The sequence below is a fragment of the Choloepus didactylus genome, chromosome 1, assembly GCF_015220235.1.
Source record: "Choloepus didactylus isolate mChoDid1 chromosome 1, mChoDid1.pri, whole genome shotgun sequence".
Classification (NCBI taxonomy): Eukaryota; Metazoa; Chordata; class Mammalia; order Pilosa; family Megalonychidae; genus Choloepus; species Choloepus didactylus.
This window is the reverse complement of record NC_051307.1, coordinates 177163159-177181083: the sequence shown is the minus strand read 5'-3', so window position 1 is coordinate 177181083 and position 17925 is coordinate 177163159. Positions and strand designations below refer to the sequence as shown.

Below are 17925 nucleotides of genomic sequence, written 5' to 3'. Positions count from 1 at the left end.
TTTGGAAACACTAGAACATCTTCTCCCACAGGTGTTTTGGTTGAACGTACACATCTGGGTTGGCAGGGGAGCCAAGGGGAATGGCTCAGTAACTATTCCAAAGATAATTAATTCCATTTGCTTTTGTTGAGGTAGTATTCCATCCATGAGAAAGATTCTTTGGTCCGCAGACTATGATTTTCCATTTCTACTTTATCTTCAAGTTCCTTATATTCCTTCTCTTCTCCCAATCCCTTCCTCCCAGTCAAACCTTCATGCTAAGGGACAATTTGAGCCTATAGAGGGTTTGTGCAAAGTACTTCCTTTGCATTCTTTCATTCATTCTTAAAGTTGGCCCTACTGTGAAAAAGATGAAATGTGTATAGTAACTCCAAGAGGAAAATGAGAGATGAGGTGACCTCTCCGAGTCACTGCCTCAGCACAAATCAAAGGTATTCTGATTCCAAGGTCTATGCTTTTTAAACATGCTCGTCTACATTTTCCATTATCTTGTCTGTTGGAGCCGATTAAAAATTGTTCTATGAGGGAAAATTGTTCTATGTTTGTTTTTTTTCCTGGGTACTGCCCAGGGGTAGGGTGAACCTTGGCCACGGAGAATAACCTTAAATGCAGGGCTTCTCAATGCTTACACAATCCTTGGTTTAGAAAAGTAATATTTATGGAAAATCACCCAAAGTCTATGAAGACCACTTATTTCTCTTGATAACTCTGTTTTTGGTTTAAGTTCTCTGTTAGAGAGCTATGTACCTGAAGACATTATTTTTGACCCCCAGAGGGACTTGCTCTCACTGCCCAATCTTTGGAGTGATTAATTTGGCCTATATTGAGGGTTGCTATTAAAAACTAAACACACTTAAACAGAGGCACATTTACTGTAGAAATTGAATTGGGATGTGGTTCACGATATAGTCATCTGTGCTTTCCCTGGCCAGCTGGCTGACTTCGTTTCATGAACCCTATCAACCATATAACTATGTGGGTCCTCTTCAAGCAACAGTTACTCTCTACCTTATGAGATGCATGTTATGCACTGGCTTGACATTGGTTTTATTCCATTTTTCCCATAGTTACTTTCTCTTTCCCCAAATGAACTCATGTACATCTTTAAAAAGTTGTGCATATAATTTTTTTAAGTTATCTTAAAATCTTTTATTTTTGGAATAAAATAGGGGATATGTGTATCCTATTATATACATATTTAAACTACATCAAGAAATACCTCACACTTGTAAAAATAAATGAGATAATGTATATAGTTTGTGGTAATTGTGATTATTATCAAAAGTAATGATAACATTTGTAATCTATCTGGAGTCTATTAAAACAGAAAAGGCCTTAGGCATGAACGGAGTAGAGGGATTCTAACATGGTATAAGTTTTGATGAAGCTAATAGAATAATTTTCCTACTCCAAAATATCTCCTAGGAAATTCTGCTACAGGAGAGCCAGCATCTATGCTTGAACTTACTACTTCAAAATGCAAAGTTACCCTGCAGGGCTAATTACTTAGAAATGGAATCAGACATGAATACCTTTAGTGAGACACTTAGCTCTTGAAGGACAATGATCCTGATTTAGGTAAGATCTTTGTTTCAGTTGAATACAACTGCATTAGCTTAATGAAAGATTTCTCTTATTTTAATTAATTCCACAGGATATGATTTAATTCATTTAGCCATACAATTTTTAGTGAGCACCTACTCTACGACAAGCACTATGCAGAAAGGATAACAATGTTGAACAAGATAAGCCATAGCCCTTGAATAAAGACCAACAATCACAACAAAATCACAGATAAGCCGGCAGCCCAGAAATAAACAGTTATCATTCTCCTAGACTGTATCACAAACCCAAACACACAGACAATATGTATTTTAAAAATAAACAATATTGAGTATACTATTCTGTAACTTGTTTTTCTCATTGTACCTTTTCCATGTCAATATATTCATTCCTCCATCAACCTTTTAAATGGCTTCCTATGATTTCATTGTCTCTATATATTTTTAACCAATCACTTTTTATTAGCCAAAAGGTTGTCTCTAGCTTTTTGTTTGTTCTTAGTTATCAAGAAGCTATGCTAAGATCCATATGCTCTCAAGCTCACTAAAACATTTATTTCTTAAGAATAAATTCCTAGGAATGAAAATGTAAAGGCATAGGTATGAATATTTTACGGCCCTTGTTACTCACTGCAAAATCGTTCCATAGAAAGGACATATCAATTTTCATTCTCACTAACAAGGCTGTATGTAAGTGTTCATTTCTCTATAACCTGAATTATCATTCTTTCAAATCTTTTCCCTCTCATAAGAAACAAAATTTCAATTTGCATATCTTTTAAAATTTGCATTTGCAGAATTACTTTTACGATTGAAAGTTAAAAAATATTTTTATTGGTCATTAGCCTTTTTAATTTTTTTTTTTAACTAGGGAAGTTGTAGGTTTACAGAAAAATCATGCAGAAAATGCAGAATTCCCATATATGCCCCCATCCCTCACAGCTTTCCCTATTATTAACACTTTGCATTAGTGTGTCTACTTTATTATAACTGATGAAGCAATATTATTATAATTACACTATGAACTATAGTCTTTAGTTTACATTAGTGTTCACTGCTTGCATTGTACAGCCCTTGTTTAAAAATTTTTATTCTAGTAACATATATACTACCTAAAATATACCCCTTTAAACCACATTCAAATATGTAACTCAGTGGTGTTAATTACGTTCAAAATGCTGGGCTACCATCACCACTGTCCGTTACCAAAACTTTTCCATCACCCCAAATAAAATGTCTGTACCAATGAAACATTAACTCCTCATTCCTTACTCCCACAGTGGTCCTTGGTAACTTGTATGAATTTGCTTATTCTAATTATTATCTGGGTGAGAGCACAGAGTATTTGTTCTTTTGTGTCCAGCTTCTTTTACCCCACATGATGTCTTCAAGGTTCATCCACATTGTTACATGTATCAGACTTCATTCCTTTACATGGCTGAATAACATTACACTGTATGTATATAGTGCATTTGTTTATTATCATTTGGCTGACAGACACTCGGGTTGCTCCATCCCAAGTGAATAATGCTGTCTTGAACATCTGTGTTACCTTTTTTTTTTTTTTTTAACTAAGAATAGTACTGTAGTTTTAAAGAATTTGCATTGTTACTCAGCATGTATCTATGATGCATACATGCTATAGCCTGTAACATCATTTTCACTGATACATAATACTCAAGTAGTGAATATGTCAGCCTTTATCTTTGTACTTATCTGCTTATAGACATCTGGATGGTATCCAATTATTTTACAATTGCAAAAATTGTATAGTGCTACTATGAACATTCTTAAACATGAATCCTGGTATTCATATTAAAAAATTTGTCTAGTCAAATCACTTGCTCGTAGGAATCCGAATATTCAATTTTATAGTAGCTAAGTCATTTTTAAAATGACCGATTTATGTTCTCACCAGCAACATATCTCAGAGTGTCTTTTGATCTATATCCATTCTGATAGTTGGTGGTGTCACTACACTTCCAAAGTTTTGCTACTTTAATGGATATAAAATAGCATTGTATGGTGGTATTGATTTCATTTTCTCAATTACTAATGTAAAGTTAATATGAGTCATTCCAATTCCTTTTTGGTGAAATGAAGTCTTCTGTCTGTTTTTGATTTGGGTTCTCTTTTATTTTCTGATTTGTAGGAGTCTTTTCTATTCCGGCCACCAGTTTTTGTCAGTTGTTACACAGATATGTTACACATATCTGCTTTGAGATATTTTCACTCTTTAGGGTCTTTTTAATGAATGGAAAGTCTTATTTTTAATTTGAATGTCAAATTTATCAAGTTTTCTTTTGTGATTATTGGTTTTTGAGCCTTGTTTAATGAGTTTTTACGCTTCATAAAGATAACTACCAATTTTTTTTGTTTAAAATTTTTCACCTTTAACATTTGAATCCTTAAAACATGGATTAAAGGAATGGGTGTTATGTATGATGTGAGACAGACCTATTTCATTTTTTTTTCAAAGGTGGATTGTCCTAACATTTGCCGAACATTCCTTGCTTTCTCTAGAAAGGATTCCCTGCAGTACCATCTCTGTCATACATTGAGTGACCATATTTGCATGTGACTATTTGGAACTATGTTCCATTTTTCTATTTGTCTATCTTTATAGCAATACAATTATTTTATTTATTACTGGTGTTTTATTTATTACAGCAAGCACTTCCACTCCAACTCCACCCTCATTCTTGCTCTTAGAATGTCTTGACTATTCTTAGCTCTTTGTTCTTCCAAATACATTTTAGAATCAGCTTGTCAAACTCCATTTAAAACTCTGAGTTTTATTGAAATTACATTGACTCTCTAGATCAATTAGGGAGAATTGACTTCCTAATAAAATCAAATAAAGGCTTTTCACCTCCTGTACTTTTAAAGGAATTTTTACGTATTTTTCTCTCAATAGCTCTGGGATATCTTTTGTTAGTTCTATTCCTAGGTATCTAAGAACAGTTTTTACTATCGTAAATGGTATTATCTAAAACATTTCATGTTAAATATTTTTCTGGATAATAGACATGCAAATGAATGATGTATATTGGTTTTACATCCAGCATGAAACCTTTTTCCTGAATAATTTATTTGCGAATCATTCTGAATTTTCTATGTAGACAATCCTATCATCTCTAAGTAATAGTTTATTTCTTTCTTGCCAGTTTTTATGCTGTCATTTTCAATTTCTTGTTTTATGCCACTAATGGGGATTCTAGGCTAATGGTTAAATAGAAGTAGTAATAGAGGGCATCTATGTCTTGTGATTGACTTTAAAGGAAATGCTTCTAATATTTCACTAAAAATTAAGTTCACTGTAGGTTTTTTAGTAGACACATTTTAGATTGGGACGTTTCTATTTCTAGTTTGCTAAAAGGTTTTTAAATTTTAACATCGTCAATGGGTATTGACATAAATCACACACATTTTCTGAATCTGACAACTTTTTTTTCCTTTAATCAGATGACATGGTAAATTATATCTCCAGATTTTTCACTATCACACGTCCGTTGTGTTCCTGGGACAAACCCTCAGTACATGTAGTTTATTCCCACTTTTCTTTCTGAATAATTCAGGGTTTATTTGTGCTCTTTCTCGCCCCTCTAATCACTCACTCATTACAGCAAAGCTTTTTTTTTTTTAAATATTTTGTCTTTCCAATAAACAAATTTTGGATTTATTGATCTATTTTTAATTTTATGTTTTTTATTTATTATTTCTGCTTCCAAGTGTTTTGGGGATTTATTTTTTTAAGTTAAATTCTTTTGCTTAGCTTTTCTCTTCTTTTAAAGTTATTTTTTGTTTGTTTGTTTGTTGTTTGTTTATTTTAAATAAAATGACCATCTAAGGTCTATATATTTTCTCCAGTGTCTGATTATCTGGATCCCTAAGTTTTGGAATTTAACCTTTTTATTATCACTTAGTTTTATACATTATTTAATGTCTATTGGGATTTCTTTTCTCCTATGAGTTAGTTAGAAGGAGTCAATTTCAAATGTATATTTTTAAACTCATATTTTTGTTGGCTTTTAAAGTAATTGCATGTTCAGAGAATTTGGTATGCATGATGATATTAATTTTCAAGCTTTCCTTTTTGGTTGATCATTGGGTTAATTTTTGTAAATGTTCCACTGATGCTTGTGATTTTTATTATTATTTGGAGTAGAAATCTATATATGCCCTTAAATCAGGCTTCATCACTTCACCTATCAATAATTGAGAAAGCTACGTTTAAGACCCCCAGTATTATGCTGGATTAGTTAATTTCTCCCTGCAGATTAATTTGCTTCATATATTTTGAGCTAGTTTTGTTACATGTGTATAAATTTAGAATTGCTACATTTTTCAGATGATTTGAATCTTTTAGCATTATGTATTGATTCTATGCCTAATACTTTTAAAGTCAATTTTGTCTAATAGTAATAAAACTATCCACTTTCATACTGATAGCATTTTGTTTATGTTTATCAATATACCAGGAAGTGATTTGACTTTCTGATTTCTACTTTTTTCCACTTTTTCTATGCTTCCCCTCCACTCCTTTAATCTATCTTGGGAATGAAGGTTTTATTTTGGAGGGGGTAACAATGTTAATATTACTTATTATATTTTTGCCTCAATTTATACTTGATTGTCTCTTGCTCATCTTTATTTCTTTAAATAATTTTTTCTTTATCAGAGAAGTTGTAGGTTTACCAATCTCATCTTTATTTTCTTCAGTATTTAATAAATACCTATTCTATACTATGTGTCATACTCTATCAGATTCTGCAGCCCTTGTTTGTCTAAATTAGTTGTTTGTTGTCTCGGATGCCTCTCATGGTGTGTATTTCCTTTTGTGCTTGGAGATGTGATCTTTGATTGTGAGAGCCCTTTGGCGGCATCTTAAACTGTAAGGATCCTGTGGATCTAAATGGGGATTGTTCTCTTCCAGGGAAAATTTTCATCTCTTATAATTGGAAGCCAGGAGTTACTATCAACCAGGAAATATTTCAGCCTTCTTCACTGGTCCTTGCTCAGTGAGAATATCCAAGTCTAGTGCCTCATCCTAACCACTCACCCAAAGGGAATTATTTCAGTCACAGTCTTCCCACTGAGAGTTGTTCTCAGGTTTCTTATGTAAGTTAAGTTTCTTTCGTTATTATAGTTTTTTAGATCATGGTTCCTTTTCATTTTATTTAGGTGTAGTTCTTTCTCTATCACCAGTCAAGCAATGCATCAAAGAGTGTATTTTATCTGTAGCCTAGTTCTTTTGTTGGGGAAGGGTCCAATAGAGTACCTAGTTTTCCATAGCATTATAGGACAAAAATAGGACGTTGCTATTATTTGCCACAGGAATTATATTTTCCAGTTTGTAATTTTTATAGTTTTTAAAAATGAGGTATTTTGGATATTGTTTCCAATTTTTCAATCCTACCCTTTAATAGGATTATATACCCACAACCTCTGCCATGTGACTTTGCAGTGCATCCCAGTGATATAGGTGGAGTACATATCTTGCCTCAGTGATGTTTTACTTGGTCATGTAACTTGCTTTTGTCAATGGAATGAGTGGACATGATGTGACTAGGGGCTTTAAGTGCACCTGTAGGATGTTCCTTGGCCTCTTGCACATTTCCTTGTTTCCATGAGATAAGCACTTTCTGGGTAGCTTCTAGTCCTAGAATAAAAGATACATGAAGCAGACCTGAAGCTCAACCAAAGCTTAAAGCATAGCTATTCTGATTGGCAACATATAAATGCATGAGTGAGAAATAAATGTTTGTTGTTCTGAGATATTGTGATCTTGGGGTTGTTTGTTATGTAGCACTACTGCAGTAAAAAACTGACTAATACAAAAGACTTTCCTCTTAACTAATAACTGAGATCAGAGTCTCAAAAGAGTTTCAGCAATGAGTATGGAAAGGGATAGTAGAGTTAGAACATAAGAAATTTGCTTGATAGATGGAACACCCTGAATACTGTGGCAAACAAGTTCCAGGCTGGACAGAGGGGTATCAGACACCTGGAAACCAGGGGATAAGAATGGCCATTTAACATCCTCTCAAACTATGATACCTGTCTTTATCAGCTTTTTCCAAACCCAGAGTCTATGCTACTTTAGATGTCTTTAGGTTATAGGGGAAAATCAGTTTAGGATATTTTGGAGAACCCAGAGATTAGGAAAACCTGACTCTCAACAATTTAGAAAAATGTATCTTAAAAAATTTTTTTTCTACCATTATTCTCAAAGAGAAAAAACTATTTGAATGTTGATTTAATTGAATATTGAGTTAATTTATTTACAACTGAATAATGTAGATAAATGAGCTTTTCCTTGAGGGTAAAAAACACCTGATCAGACTATAATATATAATTAAAGTGGATGAAAAGGATATTTTGCTGTCTACCAAATCAATACAGGCTGAATGGAATTACTGAAAGAGTAACTGAATTTTATTCTAACAAAGAGTAAGTTTGACTTGAAAAATACTGCAAATTTGTTTGTAATGAGATAAAACTATATACCTGCTTTACTTTATTCAACCACATATTACAGCATCTCAGAAACCTCAGCCTATTGACTGGTGGTGGAATTCAGAAGGTCAATGCAAATGCTCACATCTTTCAAAGCCCATGTAGCAGCTCTGCCGTCTTGCTGGAGGAAGAATGGCTTCTAATTCTAATATCTCATGCAAATGCATCTTTTGTCAGCACCTAAACCTTAACCAGAGTGCTTTTGGAAAGAGAATTTGGGAAATGTGTTTCCAAGACTTGTATCCCCTATGACAGACAGGACAGCACAGAGGATGATGGGACTGGTTAAGTGCCAATAAACAATATCCAAATATCACATCGTCACTGATGCACATTTGCATGCATTTATCCATCTATCCTTCTTGTCAAATCTTCATTGACCATTAAGCACCAGATATTGTATTACGGATTGAGAAATCTGAATATTGCAGTGAATGAGACACAGTTTGTTGCTCAAGGATACTACACTACAGTGTGTTTATTCTGCCATAATAACAAGATATATATTACTGATATGTTTCCACAACTGGATTTAAATATTAGAACTTCTACACCCTAAAAGTTAATTTGTACCTAAAATGTATATACTTCTCATAGATTACTTAACTTGAATCTACCAACAACAAGAGAGTGTTTCCTGTTATCCACCACAGTCTGCACATGAAATAAATGAGGCTAAGGAAGAGGAAGATGTTTCCAGTGGAGTGCTGGGATTCCTGGCATAAAGGCTTGGGCTTTTCCCATTATTTTATAGCATATTTCTGCTTGCCCAGTACTAGATATATGTCTCCATTTTTTTTTCCCTCAAAGTAGGAAATCGAATAATTGTGGCAAATACTAAATAAATTTCACCTTTGCAGCCTAACTCTTACATACACACATCTCTCCCTCTCCCCTCCTACTCTACCCCCCCCCCACTCTACTATCCTGCACTAAAAACCCAGATTTAAACCTATTTGGGGATTCAGAATTGAAGAAAATAATATCAATAGTGGTACATGCTTCCTCTGATTTATCTGGCTTGAGTTTGGGAACAAGATTTCTTGTGGAAGAAGAAGGAGAAGACAAAGAGTGAAGTTGTCTGTAGGAGGCCAGGGAAGGGCCCCTAGTCCTGTGACAGTCACTTCATGTGAGATTTTCATCAGGACTCATGGAAATGGCTGTTTTCTCAAATACTGTACCAAGTTATTCTGACAAAAGATTTACTAAATATTCTTAAGGGCAGCTTTACTTTTAACCATGTGCTTATCATTAAAACATTATTTAGTTGTGTGAATTGTCAGCATTAATTTTTTTTTCTTCAGGTATCTTTTTTTGAATTGGCCAACTTCATAGCTATCAAGCAATTAACATTACAGTAGCTTGGTATCAAGAGAAGCAAAACCATTATATTTGAGAAATATACATTATTATCAGCATCACTGAAATTAAATAATGATTAGAGTCTGTTTATAAAGACAAAGTGACCTGCAAACCCCATAGGCCCTAGGAAAAGAGGAGGGTTCAGCCTTTGATTAGGTCTCTGGCTCTGAAAAAAACTTAGCTGTGAAAGATAACCTCAAATCCATGCATATTTCTTGGATGTGGATCCTTGTGATAAACACAACATTATCCAGCAGACCACAGTTACTTCTGAAAAAAAGATCATTTCCAAAATCCAAATTCAAGATCACTCTCTAGAGAATTTTGAAATTTAAAGCAAGATCTTGGCAGAATACAAACTCTGTGAAGTATAAACTTCCATATGCTAATATAATTTTTTTTTTTTAAATGGAAAATACATGTGCATGAAGAAAGAACTTTGCATTTTGGAAGCTATTGCTAGAATGAACAATTGATGGGGTGATGAGCTTGTGACAACAAAGGTTTTTGCTTTTGAGTGGACAGATTCAGATTATAGGGCAAGGATAATAATAGTGATTACTACTATTTATTGAGTTCTGTTTCAAGCACTGTTATAAGTAATTTACATGTACCAATTAATGAAAATCTTACAATAACACTTTGAGGGTACCATCATTATCCTTCGTTCACAAGTGAGGAAGCTGAAGCACAGAGAAGATGAAAAAAAAAAAAAACAAAAAACAAACAAACAAACAAAAACCTTGTTTCAAGGACCCAGAGACATAGGTTTGGTTTGGAAATAGCAACCTCTCTTGCCTCATTTCCAACCACCTGCCCCCTCCTCCATTATCTGCAAATCATTTTTGGTTCAACTAGATGAATCTTTCCTAATTAGTTCTTTTGTGTTAGACTACAAACTCCTAGAGGTTAGTGGCAATACTCTGGAAAGCACCTGTCACAGCACCACATGTGATTTATCATGAATAACTGCTAAATAAGCTGTTGCTGTCATCAGTTCTCACAGGGCCACAGATAAGCACTCTTCTTGCTAACAAAATGCCCTAAGATTTTTATTTGTCTAAACATTTACGAAGCTTGTGGGCATTTGGTAACATATCTCAACATTATATTAGCAATATATATTCTCATTGAAAAGTGGTAAAACAATACACTTGCATTTTATTAAAACTTCATTCATCTTATTACACAAAACACAAAAAGTGGCCTCAGGAACCCACTTCAGGAAGGGTGAAAGTGAACCAGGGAAGGGATTAGTTAGGCCCAGAATCCTTAAGTGATTTGCTATGAAGGAAAAAAAGTTTCCGCAAACGCTATTCATTAGTTCAAGCCAAAGGAATCACATAAAGTAGGAAATATCGTCATGGTGATAAAATTATAAGAAAGCAGCCAAATCAGGAGATATTTCCATAGGTGGATAAAAATACATATTTTTTTGCATAAGTTTTCCTTCCTCAAAGGTGGTAAGTTATAGTCCCATACTTTTTTCCTGATAAAGCCTGATGTGACATCTCATTGGAGGCAGAATCTGACATGAAACACAGGAAAGAACCAATCACTCTGGTAGATCCACCAGCAAGCCCTCAAGGAGGCTCAGAGGTGCCTGATGTAATACCTAGCACACAGGCATTAAATAAATAAATACAGGTCAAGTGAACTGACGAATAGTAATACCACTGATTCCCCTTCTGTCCCCTGTAGGGACATTGGTGACACATCAAGAAATGGAGGCAGGGGCTGGTTGGTGCCTTCCTAACTTCACATGCCGTCCTAGAGGGGAAATTGAAAGAACTTTGTTACTTCCCATCGGTCTTCTGCCTGGATTTGTCCAGCCTGACACCTAGCATCATAGTTGATTTGGTTTTGTAATCTTTCCCTGTCCATTCCACTTACAAACTCTCATCATCTCCTATTAACAGCTAGAGTATTTGTTCTCCAGACAACTTACTTGGCGCTATTATGCTTCATTAATTAATTCATATATTCACACATTAATTTATTCATTCCCATGATCCTAAATTCTCTGGACCCAACACTTCTTTTAATAACATATTTTGTAACACCTGCTTGATAATCCCAAAATGGAAAACCATGAAAACAATTAAAGATGGCAAAATAAATATGCATCGTAAGTTAAAGCACACCATGCGCATGAACAATGCACAGTGGGTGTCCAGGGGAGGATATTATTATTCTGCCAGGGTAAGCGGAATATTATAAACTTTACAAAATCTAGGTCTTTGGGGGCAAAGAGCAAGTAGGGTTTTAGATCTAAATGATTTTAGGTGATTATGGCTCCCCAATAGAGGTACACGTTCCTTGAAGACACATTAAGGGTTTAAAAATCTTTGCATTCTCTCTATACCCACAGCAAACAAGGAGTTGTGGAAAGACTGGCTTTGGAGTCAGGTGAGGGGAATTCAAACCCTATCCCACCATTTCTGTCTGAATGACCTTAAGAAAGTTGTTTACCCGGGTCTTAGTTTTTCTATTTCCCTTTTCCAGTCAGATAGTGGAGATATGCAGATATCTCCAGATATTTATGTTTTATGTACATATGAAACATCCTCAATAAATGTAACTATCTTCAGTACTTACTCACATAGCAAATTAAAAAATACAAGAGAGCTACCACCCGACAACTGGTTGGTCTAGAGGCCTCAAGTTCTTGGAGGTGGCATGGAGTTCAAATAACAAGGTCAGTTAGATATTTCCTCTCTCTCTCCAGTTCAAATTAACAAGAATCACTCCAGCTCCTAGCAGGAACAGAAGTAGAAAAACAGAAGCAAAGGCAGAAAAGGGAGTTGTAGTGCTTTATTGATAGGGCATATATTGCGAGAGCTTCTGTGGTACATCCTGAGCTACATCCTGAAGCTGGCTCAGAGGGAAGCCACCTGGTGGCAAGTCCACCTGCTCAAGTCCTCCCGTATGGAGTCTAACTTCCAGTCACTCAGGGTCATCTGAATGGGTCTTTTGTCCTTAGGACCAAAATAACTCATGTGAAATGTATAGGAACTATAGAATGATGCATTAAGACAGAAATTTGGAAAGCATGAGAGGCCTCATAACTCATACCACCACAGCTAGCTCAGAGCTTTTGTGGTAATTCTAATTTTCCAAGCTTCAATTTTCAAAAGGTCAAAAGTTATCTCTTTAAATGTCTCTGTTTAATTTATCTAATAAATAGAACCAGAATATCTTTGTTTAGAGCTCATATTAGAATTCCATTAGATAATCACTCTCTCTTTTTCTTATCCACCCTTGGTCCTTCTTTGTATATATTCTTCCAAACATGTTTTCCCTAGGAAAAATCACTGGCAAGAGTAACTTGGAGGTAAACCCATCGCAGTTTTTATGACTGTCTTTGTGAATTAAAGGCTATTTCTGGGCTAGAGCACACTTCCACGGTTGAGCTTGTCCTTTGGGCATTGTAGATAACTTGATGAAATTGAACAATAATCTTTTTGTTTCTAATTCATGTTCACATATTCTTGATCACTTTATGGGTAAAGTTCAACAAACAGAATGAGACCAGCTCCTCATTAAAACTATTGCAAAGATGAAATGTTGTACCTAGAGTCTGGGAAAATTGTAGAGAGAGTAAAAGATGACACAGAGCCTCCTTTACTTATGGGGAAGTGGGGCACTAAAGTCATCAATACCTGTCTATCTTTGAGGAATGGACTCTTACCTAATGCACATGTGGCTCTAGACCTATGTAAGACCACTAAAATAGTTCCATCATGTCAAAAATGTAAACTCTGTTTTATTTTTCAAACAAAGCCTTTGACATCCCCAAGCCTCAGAAATACCCAATAACCAAAGGGCGACAAAAGAACAAATAGTTATAATAGAGTCTACTTAAATTACCACGAAGTTTCTTTTATACTTTTTTAACCTCATTTTCATTTAGCTTAAAAAAGTAACGATACATAGATATGGACTATACTATCAAGTCTGACATTCACTCAATACTAGCAACATACTAGGCCCTGGACATTTTAATATTAGATGTGATCCCTGTCCAATGAGGTCACTGAGTAAGTTTAAGGATAAACATAACTCACAATAGAAAGAAGACAAGAATACAGAACAAAGAGTGGTGGATAAAAGGCACTGATGAGTTGGTTTCAGTTGTGATCAATCTGTGTGTATTTAAAACAGGATCCACACCTCTGGGCCAATTGTCCTTAACAAGCAATAAAGAATTCCAATCTGGCCACACACCCTGCCTAGACAGGCTGGGTAGCAAGGCTCCTCTTAGTTTAAGACAAGAAATAGAAAGAAGAGTCATTTTATGTCCTGTCATGGTAATTCTGAGACTGCACAGTCTGTCTTTCCAGAAGGTTGGGATTTTTTAAGCGAATACCCTATTTTGTGATTTTGATGTTATAGTACTTTCTGATCACTAAAGAAGCAAGGGAAAAGAACTCTCATTTTAAGATGCTGGAGTTAAACTGAGATCATTTAGAGAAATGCTCCGAAGCCAAAATGCTTAACAATATTTTCTAGCTTACAACAACCTATAAAAAAGCACATGGTGCAGCAATAAAACAGAACAGGCAGCCATGAAAGGAACATAAAGAGAGATAGACGGACAGTTGTCCAACTTTCACAAAGAGCCCTGGAACATCAACTGTGGAGTGTTCCTGGCATAGAGTACTGGGCTCTCCTCCCCTTGGAAGCCATTCTCAAGTGGAGGTTAAGAAGCGCTCTGCTGAGAGGCTAAAGCTGAACAGAGGCATCTACAGAGGCTACCTGATTATATGGTCTGCCCTAAATGCCCCATTTTGCTAAAAAGTGATAGCTGCTTCCACAGTAGTTGGTGAAACTGAAGATGGTGAGGTAATTTAAGTGTCTCTTACCCCCAAGAATAATTTGAAGCATCATAGGAAAGAGATAATCATGGCAAATCTGTGGAATAATCCAAGGGGTTGAACTGGCCTTGTTGTCCAACACTCAGGGAAAGACATGACCTTTGAGCCTCCAAGATGTGGGTTTGGAATTTGGCCCCAACTTTAACTAGCTGTATAACCTTGTGTAAGCTCTTCACCCTTTCTAAACTTTATGGTCTTCATCTGTAAAATGGGATCATTGCTAATGGCCTGGTAGTGATGTTAGGAGGTTATTTTAAAAAGATTAAAACAAAATACATAAAATACCCAGTGGATAGTCCAAGAGGTGCCTGCTCAATACATGGTAGTATTTCTTATTGTTTATTTTAACTCCCCCTTTTCTCATGTTTTCTATCTTCTAAGCTTACTGAGACTCCATGCTGTCAAAATTAAGTCTGAGTGCAAAGACAAGGGCATGCATAGAAAGAAGATGTATTGAAATTTACTTCACTCCCGCAGATAAATCTTTTTCTTTAGAGTAGAATGTTCTAGAGCGCAGACTTCCTTTCGCTCTGAATTGTGATTTGTTACAAATGGTCATACAAATAGCCAAGTTCCCCATGCTGGAGAAGAGCAGAGTTCACCACTGGGACAAACCAAGGAAAGGTGGTTTTCTCATTTCTTTAATTGCATGACAATGACATGGAGACCAGCAAAAATATGAGTTATACTATACAGAATCATTGCTTGTTAGAGTTGAAAAGACCTTGGAGATTTTCCTAGTATACTCCCTTATAGTACAAGTTTTGTTTCTAATTTATATCTCACTTTCATCCATAAAAAGATTTGAAACTGACATTCAGAGAGGTTAAGTGACTTGTCTAAGGTCACCTGTAAATTAGTTGTAGGGTCAAGGACATCTTTATATGTGGGACTAGAGGAACGTGTATTATAGGCATTAACACCCAGGTTAAATTTACAGAGTCCAGGTTCTTGTCTAGGAGAGCAGAAGGACCAGAGATTCAGAAGTAAATGGAGGGAAACGTTAGGATTTGGGGTTACATCAGTAGTTGCTATGAAAATTGCTCTCACTAACTTAAGAGGTAAAAGGTTCTTGAACCTTTACAATTACATAGTGCTGACAGAATCTTTTTACAAGGGTAGAATTTATCCTTTCTGTCTGAGCTGAAGAATTCAGACATGTGCAGACTGTGAAAGAAACAGCAACAAATGTGTAGTTCAAGTACACCAATCTTCTTATGAAGTCATTCCCAAACAATATGCTTGTTCCCTTTTTTATTCCAGATTAGCAAGTTTTCCCAACCAAGTACATGTTCTGCTAGTTATTGGTGCTATACAGAATTCAGCCACCTTCCTAATCTCTACATGAATGTAATTTAAATTTACTTTTAGCCAAGAGACCATCTGTACATCACTTTTAATACCATAACCTTCTATCAAGGTCTAACCATAGGCTCTAAGAAAGACAACACCCTCTCCAAGGGCCAACTAATAGCCCACACATTAACAGCGGCTTCCTTTAATGATTTTCATCTGAGCAGCTTTCATATGCTTTGACTATAGGCAAGAAATAATAAAACGAGTTATTAGCCAGGGTATGAAGTCATCCAACTTTGGAGTTTCCAGCCTGAAGTTTCTGTATCTTTTTCCTGCCCCTTCTCCAGCCACTTTCAATGTGCAGTTACTCATCATCCCTTCCCCCCAGACCCTCAGAAAAGAGCTGCAGTTATTTACCCTTTTTGAATTTCAAATCCTCTCCTTCTAAAAGTTGAATCATATGAAATTGCCAACATTTGACCAATTTTTATACTGAAAAAACAGCAATTGCATGTGATTCAACCCAGTAGTGACTGCATCTTGTGCTTTATTAGTAACTGTGAGATGAAAAGAACAGCCTTGCATTTTAGAGGTGAAAGGACCCTTAGATGTGATGTAGCCCAGTTCATTCAGGGGCCATGCTGAGCTACCATGACTTGGATTGGGGGAGAAATTAGAAGAGCTAACATCACAGGCTAGAGACAAAGCCTGGATTAGATTTAGGAGATGACTTAACTCCTATCCCAAGGCTATTATGTCAATAGCAGGGGTCAGCAACCTTTCTCTGTAAAGGGCCGGATAGTAAATACTTTAGGATTTGTGAGCTCCCCGTCACAATTACTCAACTCTATCGTAGCACAAAGGCAGCCATAGAGAATATGTAAACAAACGTGTGTGGCTGTGTTCCCATAAAACTTTATTTACAAAAAGAGGTGACAGACTGGATTTGGCCCATGGCCCATAGTTTGCTAGTACCTGCTCTATAGAGTTCTTAGACCTAAAAATATCTGCAAGCAGCGAGGTGAAGGATTTGTATATTGAGAGCCTGTTTGAGATGCTGATCTGGCATAAAAGATTTCACCCACTCCTCCATTCACTATGCCTTGCATTTTTTTTTACAAACAATAGCTAAGAAAGCCTTCATTTATTCTTTAAACTGCAAACTTGATGGCAATTGCTGGTGGGCACCCAGGGTCTGCAGGTTCTCTAAGAATTTGCAATCTACAAAACCATCCAGGATTGGAATCCTACTCATGACTTGACTCCTTGGCTACATCTATAAAATATACTTCAGACCAAAAGAAAAGAAGCTTGGAGAATATGATGGCCACCAGGATGTGTGAGCAATAGAATTTGACGGAGTCTCTCAGACGACATTTAATGGCTTTGATAATCATCTAATCAGATCCCCATACCCATTAGATGAATGTAACTTCATTATACCATTTCCACAGTGGGTGGACATGGCTTGAATTGGCACCTGGGTCGGCAAGATATTTCAAGTACAGGGCCCTTTGCCTCTCCCAATAACCGAGAAATCATTTCTGCTGCATGTAATTTCCATTTGAACTTCAGAAGCAGCGGAGAGTGTTACCAGCAATTCAGTAAAACTTCATTGACTACACACAGTGGTCAGAAATCCAAAACACAAAAGAGAAGAATTATAATCCTGTCATTCCAAGAAGGAAAAGAAGCCACTATTTGTCATGCATGATAATACTGTGATTGCAATCAGCATCCCTGCAGTGCAAGTCTGTCTGCCTGTCCTTCCTTCCGTCACTATTTTGAAGGCATTGTGCCAGGAGCTGAGGGATCCTAGTTAGGTGACACAGGTTCCCTGCTCCCAGTGAACTAAGGACATAGTAGGAGGGAGAAGTTATGGCACAAAGAACACAATACAAAAAAAAAAAAAAAAAAAAATTAAAGCAATACTTCGAAAGAAAAACTTCTAAGTACCAAGCAAGTATTTGGAGGACACCTTAAAGAGTAGCAGAATATGAAAAACTATCAGGAAGAGCTCTGAAGCGCTCCTGTTGAGCCATGAGCCAGGAAGAATTTGGAGGAAATGCTGTGAATGCATTCACAATATGCCTTTTCACCTCCAGTTGCCTAATCGGAAATTGTTTCTATAAGATGGAATTGATCACTGGCTACCATAGAACTTTTATCCCATGATATGGATACTTTCAGAGAGTAAGTCACATGAGTCTTGAAGAACTACTAACATTGGCTTCTTTTCTTTTATACTACTTTATACCTAGCATTTTAGGGAAAATCTGAGGAAGAAGCAGCTTAGCACACAGTCAAAA

General features: G+C 35.9%; 1 protein-coding gene across 1 annotated transcript in view; it reads right to left on the bottom strand.

Moving 5' to 3' along the window:
- Positions 1-17925, bottom strand: part of RARB (retinoic acid receptor beta) — a 783867-nt gene that overhangs the window by 440917 nt on the left and 325025 nt on the right. The gene's annotated exons all lie outside the window — the stretch shown is intronic.